Genomic DNA, 8,545 nt, shown 5'->3' with positions numbered 1-8,545 from the left:
AACGCACGCCGTCCAACCTTCCCCGACAAACAGACTCACTCGCCGAAACCGTCTGTGCGGAGAACACTGGTCGAGGCGGGGTTCTCTGCACGCGCTGTGCAGGGGCCAGGGTAGATCCCAGCGGGCTCTGGTGGGTGAAGAGCTGCTCTGGAAGCAGGAGGCCAGGACCAGCCAGGGGCCTGGGGAGAATGAAAATGAGTGATATTGACCCGTTCTTAGCCTGCCTAGCAGGGATCCCGGCAGGGAACGCTGCCTAAGGAAAGGGGATATAGGTGGGCAATCTAGGCCAATCTGTAACCAAGCCAGCAGGTAGCCTGGGAGGGACCCACAGGGAGAGTGAATGAATGACACACACCAATTCCTAGCCCCCCCAGCAGGGGTCACTGCAAGATTGGGATGGATGGGACACACAAGAGGGAACCTAGCGCCTCCTTGAGCCAGAAGAGGCACAGTGCAGAATAAAACAATGAATCCAGCGAAAACTCCCCTGCCAGCCCGGCTGGAATAACACTGGACAGGATGTGCGGCTCAGCTGGAGGAGACAGGTGAGTTCTGTAAAGCCAGGACTATAAACACCCCGCAACGGAGAGGTGAGAGGTGAGTCCACACCTCTGAGTTATTGTTTCAGGGTCCCTGCAGATCCAGACGGCCCCCGGGTCAGTTACGCTCAGCTCAGTAGCCTTGAGGGGTTTTCTTTTTTTCCTCTTAATGAAAGCGGAGATTCGGCACAACCTGTGTTCCGCCGGCCACGTAGATGTACATGGGATTGGAACAGAACCCAGGAGTCCTGACTCCCAGGACTCCTGACTCCCAGCTCAAAACTGCTACTCACTCCCTCGTACGCTGGGTTAAGCTACCTCCACTCCCAGCGTAACTCCATCTCGGTCCCTAGAGTGGTGCCACGCACAAACCTCTCACCGCATTTCCTCCCCACTGCAGTTTCAGTGAAACACAGGATCCTGCTTCACTTCCTGTCCTAAACTCGCTGCCGCGGCCCACCCCAGAGATGGCCACGCAACAGCGCCGGGCGGAGCTCTCGCAGCCTGTACGGGGCCGGGGGGGGGGGTGCTAACTTCTCTGTAACCAGCACATTTACTCCGGTGCCAAGGGAGTGAGATGGGGAATGAGGATCGAGCCCTGCCATTTGCAAACCAGTTTGTCGAGAGCCCACGGGATGTTCATGTTCGGATGAAAGGGCTTCACTAAACGGCAGCCGTTGTTAATTATTAATCCCCATTATTAATAGGCATGACAGTTCCGTTGCCACGGGGTGCGGGGGGGAGGAGGGGTATTTCTTTTCTGCTCGCTGGTCCCCTCCCAGTCCAGCCCCAGCCATTCTCCCCACTACCCCAGGAGGTTCAAACATTTTCCAGATCGCTCTCCCAGTGCCCACCCATCTGGGGTTTCCCTGCCACAGGCCCCCTCCAGGAATTCGCTTTGCTTTCCAACTATTTAAAGGGCCTGGTGCTTTTGCTAGCACTGAAGTCAGTTTGGATTCGTCTCTCTGGACTGGCTTACTCTTGCTTTGATGTGAAGGCAGCTCAGTTGAGGCTTATCCTCAGGTGGTAACAGCCTCCCTGAGAATTTCCCTCAGCAGGCAGCTGGCATACAGGTACCACATTATCCCTACTCTCAACATCCAGCACAGGGAGGGTGTTGGGGGCATAGCCGGGATGCCTAGCACTATGGTCATCCTCTACTTCCCTGAGGATCATGGGATACACAGCACAGATTTAGAGCAGCCTAGGGGCTGCTCTAATTTACATCCGCATCCTGCATGGCCCTACCCAGACAAAGGGAGTGCACATGGGCTTTAAGCCATCATCTTACCCCGTCCCTGTCCTGGCATAACTACAAGTCAGGGTCATTGACTTCAATGGAGCCATTTCCAGTTGGCACCGGAGTGAGATCAGAATCAAGCCCTCCAGTCCAGGTTTGCCGGAGCTCAGTACATTGGGTGCTGATCACTTTAGCAAATCTGGGCCCAGCGGTGGGTACTGAGCCCTTGGGAATCCGCGGGTGGTTGCTTTCTTCCCTGATCCCTCCTTCAGAGTCAGTCACGCCTAGGGAACAGACTCCTCATTCCAAAAGCCCCCGTTCACGTTCACACGGGGGCTCCCCCTCAGCTACCTACTATCTAGCGCATGACAGCTATATTTAACCTCCCTTTTTTCTCTTGATAAAAGCCCTGCAAGTATGTATTTCAGAGATCAGCCACGCCAGCGTGGGGGCTGCACCCACCTGAAGGGAAGGGGAAGGGCTGGAGGGAGCTGATGCTGACAGGCATTCGCTGAGTTTGCAGCCTGCGTGGTCGGCGGAGCTGCTCACGGCAACGCCGTTTCGAAACACCTAAAGCCACGAGGGGAGTTGCATCCAGTGGTGCGGGCTAGTGGTTAGTGCAGGAGTCAAGGCAGCAGGGCACCTGGGTTCTGATCCCACTTGGGAGGGAGGGAGCTCACTCAGCCAGAGAACTCCTTAAAGTGGAGTTTAGTCTACACGTTCGAGGGCAACAAGTGGGAATCTGGATTTCTGAGTCTCATTCCCAGTGTTAAGGGGGAGGGTAATCTCGTGGTTAGCAGCACATAGCAATCTGAGTGCAATGGCTTAGGGCAGGAAATGAAGAATACCAAATCCAGTTGAGGCTGCAGGGTAAAATTTTTTTTGTGGGGGGAGGCAGAACATAAGTGAGCGAATGTGCTTTAAAACAATGGGTTAAAACATGGTCAGCAGAGTGATCTAATGGGCAGAGAAGAGGGGTTGGGAGTCAGGACTCCTGAGTTCTATTCTTGGCTCGGGAAAGGAACTGGAGTCTCAGGGTTGGGGGGAAGGGGGCCTGGGAACTGGGACTCTTGGGATAGTTTTGTCTGTGCCACTGACTGATTCACTGTGTGGCCTAAGGGGGCACCGCTTACCTCGTCGTGTTTCACAAATGGGTATTAGACGTAAGTGCCTCTCCTGGGCATTGGAACCTGAATTCGTTAATGGGTTGAAAAGGCCAGGAGCATCCAGTGAGAGATGCTCCGGAGGGCGCTTGAGGGCTCAGTCTCCTCCCCTCTGGATACCGGGGTGCCGCAGAAATGCACAACTGGAGAGTCACGTGCATGGCTATTCGCACGTGCGTACACACACAGCGGCATGGGCACACACCTACACACTCGCACGTGGTCGTGCACACCCGTGCACGGCTCTCTCCCCGTGCCCTGGAAATGTGTGGGCCACATTCCAGCTCCCAGGGAGTTTCTGGAGCAGGTACATGCCCTGGAAACTAAGGCTCTGTAATGGGAGCGGGGCCGGAGCGGCCTACGTGAGCACAGCTGCCCCTGGGGAGCCCCGCCAAGGAGAGAACACCACACTGAAGAGCGGAGCAAGAATCTTAATGGAGACTAATGAGGCTACTGGCTTTGCTCCCTGCAGCTCCCCCACAACTGAGACACCCCTCCCTGCAGCCTTTCCCCCCAGCTCAGACCCCCCTCCCTACGGCCACCCCACAGCCCAGACACCCCCCTCCCCCCGCCCACGGCCTCCCCACAACTGGTCTCAGCCTTCTTCAGCTCAGACCCCCACAAACAGACCCCCCCGCAGCCTCCCCTCAGCTCAGACCCCCCCGGGGCCTCCCCCCGAACTCAGATCCCCCTCCCTATGACCACCCCCCCAGCCCAGACCCCCCCTCCCTACAGCCGCCCCACAGCTCAGGCCCCCACTCTCTGCGATCTCCCCACAACGGATCTCAAACTCCCTACACACACTTCCTGCAGCCTCCTCCTGCCCAGCTCAGACCCCCCCCCTTCAACTCAGCCCCTCCTCCCTGCACCCTGGCACCCCCACCAGGCCAGCCCCCCCTTCCCCACCCAGCTAAGAGACGGGGCGAAGGGCAGCCCGGTGAGAACCTCCCGCACCGGCTGGGGGCTGGGGTAGCCCCGCTCAGCGCCCTGGGCACGCGTTTCTGCAGCTTGCCCCCGCGCCCCCCTCCCGGGCTAGCGCTCGCCCCCCGCGGCAGTGCCCGGCCTCAGGGAGGGGGCAAAAGCTGCCCCCTTGGCCAGCATCTGGCGGGGCAGATGCACCCTCTTCCCTGGAAAATGCATCCTCCCCGGGGCAGGCTCATCGCTGAGGGGCCCCCAGAGCTGGATGGAGGCGGGCCCCCCTTTCCCTAACGCAGGCTGCTCCGTGGCTATCCACCGCCCCCCCCCCCAGCCCCCTAGCCCCGCTCTCCACCCACCCTCCTCTGCCACATCCCAGGGCGAATCAGGCCAGGCCACTCAGCAGGCAGGGAGCTGCAGCCGCGTGTTAATAACAGGCCTGTTGCAGAACATAAAAAGCCCCTGCCAATGAGTCACATACACCCCGGGAACAAATAATCACAGGCCCTGGCATGGGCGGGCACCTGCCTGCCAAGCCCGCTGCCATGCTGAGATGGCAGGGAGGGGGTTAGAGGACCCCCCCCCGCCAGTCCTTTGCAAGGAGGTGCCAGTCAGCCTGCAGCCTCCTTGCTTTCACTCTGCAGCGGGAGGTGCCCTGCGTTGCCCATGACCCCACCTGCCGGCAGAGGGGGCAGAAGCTCACTGGCAGCAGGATGTCAGGATGGGGTGGAGGGGGAGGGCAAGGCCATCAGTGGGCCCAGCCCCGTCCTCCCCTCTCCAATCTCTTGCTCTTCCTCTAAAGGTGTGAGGGTACCTCTGGGGTGGGCCGGACTTGCCCAAGGGCACCCAGGAAGTGCACGGCTGAGTCTGCAATTGACCGCAGTTCTCCTGAGTCCCAGTCCGGTGGCCGGTCCACCAGACCCTCTCTCCGCCCCCAGGCTGGGCTGGGGCACAGGCAGCCCTGCAGAGATGCCACCTTAAACGAGCGGAGGAAACACACACCGCCCTAAATATAGACGCCACTCACACACAGGCTTGGAGGCCTGGACGGAAAAGGGGGAGGGTGGCTGGTTAGGGGGCGCTGGGCTCACAGTGGAAACAGGCAGGAGATAATCTATCCATGGGCCATGCTCTCTGCGGGCAAATGGGCTCACGCAGCCCTCTCCTGCCGAGGATGGGTGTTTGTCCCACTTCTATGGGGGTCTCTCTACCCCTTGTTCCTCCACCTTGTTGTTTCCCCAAAACCCCCCTGCACCCGAGTCATCCCATTCGCCCTCTTTGTCCCAAATCAAGAGCGGCGCTTTCACGCCTAGGAGATCAAATACCGCAGAATCGGTCCCTAAATCTGTGCAGGGAGGGCTCTCAAGGTCCACACTGTCCTACTGTGGGGACAGGAAAGGACAAACAGCCAGGAAACGGGAGACCTGACACAAGCCTTCGCTGGTCAGAATGTTGCAAAGTTTTTACTAAATTTAAATATTAAAGGAGGAAGAATCAGAGGGGAAATTTGATGTTTTTGCAAATTTCCTTCCCCCCTTAACAATTTTTGAGCTGGATGAAATGTTACAGATTTAAAGGGTAAGGGGGGGATTGTTTTGAAAATGTCCCTATCTCTAATGATTTGGGCTTGCACTAGGGCAGCTGTAAATAACCCAGAAGCACTGAGTGCAAGACCCATTGCGCCAGGTGCTGTACACACCGTTTTGGGGCTGAGGAGTTTGCAATATAATTAGACGAAGGATGATTTATCCCCATTTCACAGGTGAGGAACTGAGGCTGAGAGATGGAGCAGAGAGGAGCGAGACGGACTGAAGAAAGTAGCGGGAGAGTGGGAGAAATGTGAATGAAAAGATAAATGCAACCTATATACTGTCCAGGGGCCCACTCAAAACAGCTGCCAAAGTTTGCTCTTCCCCTGCGGTTTGGCTTCCCCTTTCACCCTGTTTCACATGTCTTTGCAAGTCTAATATTAACCCTTATGGAATTGTACTGTCACCACTGCCCTCTAGTGGATGGAAGCAGAACTGTTGCATATGTCCTAAGCCCCATACTGCTGAGTAATGAGGGTGATTCTCCAGTCCCTCACCATAGAGGACTGTGATCTGCGAACAGGAAGAGCTGAATTTTGTCCCCACTGTTTTCCTAGAGGCTGTGTCCTGCACCATAGTGACCAGTGTGTAGCCTTTATCCTCTCCCTGTCCCCATTTCACTGTGCTGGAGACGGCCTTTGCCTACCCACAACTCACAGCATCCGTTCAGGCTTCCCCCACCTCCCATCTCCACCTATCCGTGGCACTTCAACCTGGCCCTCTAGGGCTGGGGAAGACAGGCGAATCCTTTCCGATTGCTCATTCAATCCTGGCTTTTCTGTACAGATTGTGGCTCTCCATTGAGAACAGTGCCTTCAGCAGCACCGTGGCATGGCGTCTGAATACATGTTTGTCGTGGCATCTGTGTGATTTGTATTTTCATCCACTCGATCCCTTGAATGGTGTAATTAGCGAAATGGGAGCAGGGTCGGAGCACCCGGAGCTGGGTCTGTGGGCAGAACGGGCCGGGGCTGGGGAGATCTGGACCACTCAGCTCACAGTAACGGGAGTGAAACCGAGGCCTGATCAGTGAAGGCGTCTCGCCGAATCCTGCCCCTCTTCCCCACGTCGGTGCGTGGCCTCTTGCTCCTCCAGTCGCTCCCCTGATTTCAACGGGAGCCGTCCAGGAGCGAGACCCTGCTCGGCGTGGGTAGGACACTGAGACCTGATCCTCGGGGCTCGGTTAGAACCAGCCCTGGTGCAGCTGGTGTGAGACCCTCCAGCACATTCCAGGTAGACCCCGTGCCCAATGGGCACGGCGGTCGATCACGCCCGCCTGCTGGGGGCGTCAGCCGGTGCCCTAGAGGCAGGAGGCTCTGCAGGCATTAGACCAACCCCCATGGCTTTCCAATGGTGCTTCTTCATCCCTTCCCTGTCCGACAGGAGACGGCCAAGCCCACGGGCCGGCGTCACTCCAGCTGAGATGCTTCCAGGAGCCTTTGAGACCCGCTGCAGCACGGTTCCTGCCGCCCAGCGTCCAAGTGCAGGATGGCGTCATTAAGGTGTCAGCCTCTCCCGAGTCGGTGGGGACTAAGACCTGAGCCCCACACAGCTGGGGCCAGCTCTTCCCAAGAGCTCAGCACGCCGGGGGCAAACTTGGCCCTACGAAACCATCGCTATCTGCTCTGTGTGCAGTGACCTCCGGGGGAAGATTTGCTGCGGCTCACTCCAGCTTCTAGGGACGTCCCAAAAGCCTGCAAGCCACAGCTGCCCTCCTGGCCGGCAGCCTGGGCAGAGAGGCCGGGGGGATGGGGCTGAAGGAGCTACAGAGGCCATGCTCCCAGCCCAGAGGTTGCTGCTCTGTACGGGCTCCCCTCTCGCCCCCAGGATGAATCGGAGAAGCGTGGGGGGAGTTGGCCTGCATCCCTACCCACCAGGTCACAGCTCTGGCTGGCTTCTGCTTGTCAGTCCCGCAGGCCAGGCAGGGCCGTCGGAGGGTGGGATGCAGGGCTCCCCACCAGGCAGAGGGCGTGGCTGCTCTGTGCACCAAGCCAGCCTCCCCAGCCGTGGTGGGCAGATGAGCCCGAGCGGTGACGATCGCTGAGCCCGGGGCAGGTTCACAGGGAGGTTAGTGGAACAATCCAGCTGTGGGCAAGAGATGACCTCTGAGCCAGCACAGCACCGCGGGCAGGATCCTCAGCCACGCATGGCAGCTGGGGCTCACAGGCCGCAGGGCCAGCCCCCTCTCCCCGGCACTGCCGTCCCCCGAGCCGGGCAAGGGCCCCGGGATCCCAGACACAGCAGAGAATCAGAGCAGCACGTGGCGACTCTGTGCCAAGACAGCTGATGCGTGGGAGGTTTTACCTGGCCGGGAGGAGATCAAGGAGTCAGTGGGAGGAAGAGAAGGCTGGGGGGGAGGAGAAGGCTGGGCCCAAAATATGTCTGGATCCAGGACATCGCTCGCCCCTTTCTCCCTGCCCCACACGAGTGCTGGCAGGGCTGGGTCCTCCTTGGCAGAGGCCACTCCCCGCCAGCTGCAAGGTGCTTGGCCCTGGACCCACAGCCAGACCTTCTCCACCTGTAATCCCGTTAACTCTCCCAGGCTAACCTGGGGCAGGCATGGGGCCTGAGCGAGGGCCGGGGCAATCCCCGTGCTGTAGGAAGGGAGACCGAGGGTGTGTGTGTGTGTGAGGGGCTGTCAGGGATCGCTCTGCCCAGGGAGTTGCGACTGAATCTGGCCAGCAGGGGGTGCTGTTCTGCAGCAGGTCCCCTCATTCCCAGGAGACTCCTGTGAAAACAAGGGGGTCACTGGGGCAGTTCCCCCCCACCTCCGTGCCCTGCGGTTCCCGCTGGCTGCAGCATGCCCACTGGGCACATACTCCCCTGGGCACATACCCTCCTGGGCACCTAACCCCCATGACACCTACCCCTGGGCACCTACCCACTGGGTACCTACCTGCCCTGGGCACCTACCCCCAGGCACATACCCGCTGGGCACCTACCCCCCTGGGCATATACCCACTAGGCACCTACCCCCTGGGCACATACCCACTGGGCATCTACCCCTCGGGCACATACCCAGTGGCACTTGGCTCGCCCTCGGGCTATTAGCTAGACAGCCAGCTCTGGAGCTCAGTTCCACCTTGTCTAGACCCCCCC

The sequence above is a fragment of the Lepidochelys kempii genome, chromosome 27 (assembly GCF_965140265.1).
Source record: "Lepidochelys kempii isolate rLepKem1 chromosome 27, rLepKem1.hap2, whole genome shotgun sequence".
Classification (NCBI taxonomy): domain Eukaryota; kingdom Metazoa; phylum Chordata; order Testudines; family Cheloniidae; genus Lepidochelys; species Lepidochelys kempii.
This window is presented reverse-complemented; position numbering follows the sequence as displayed.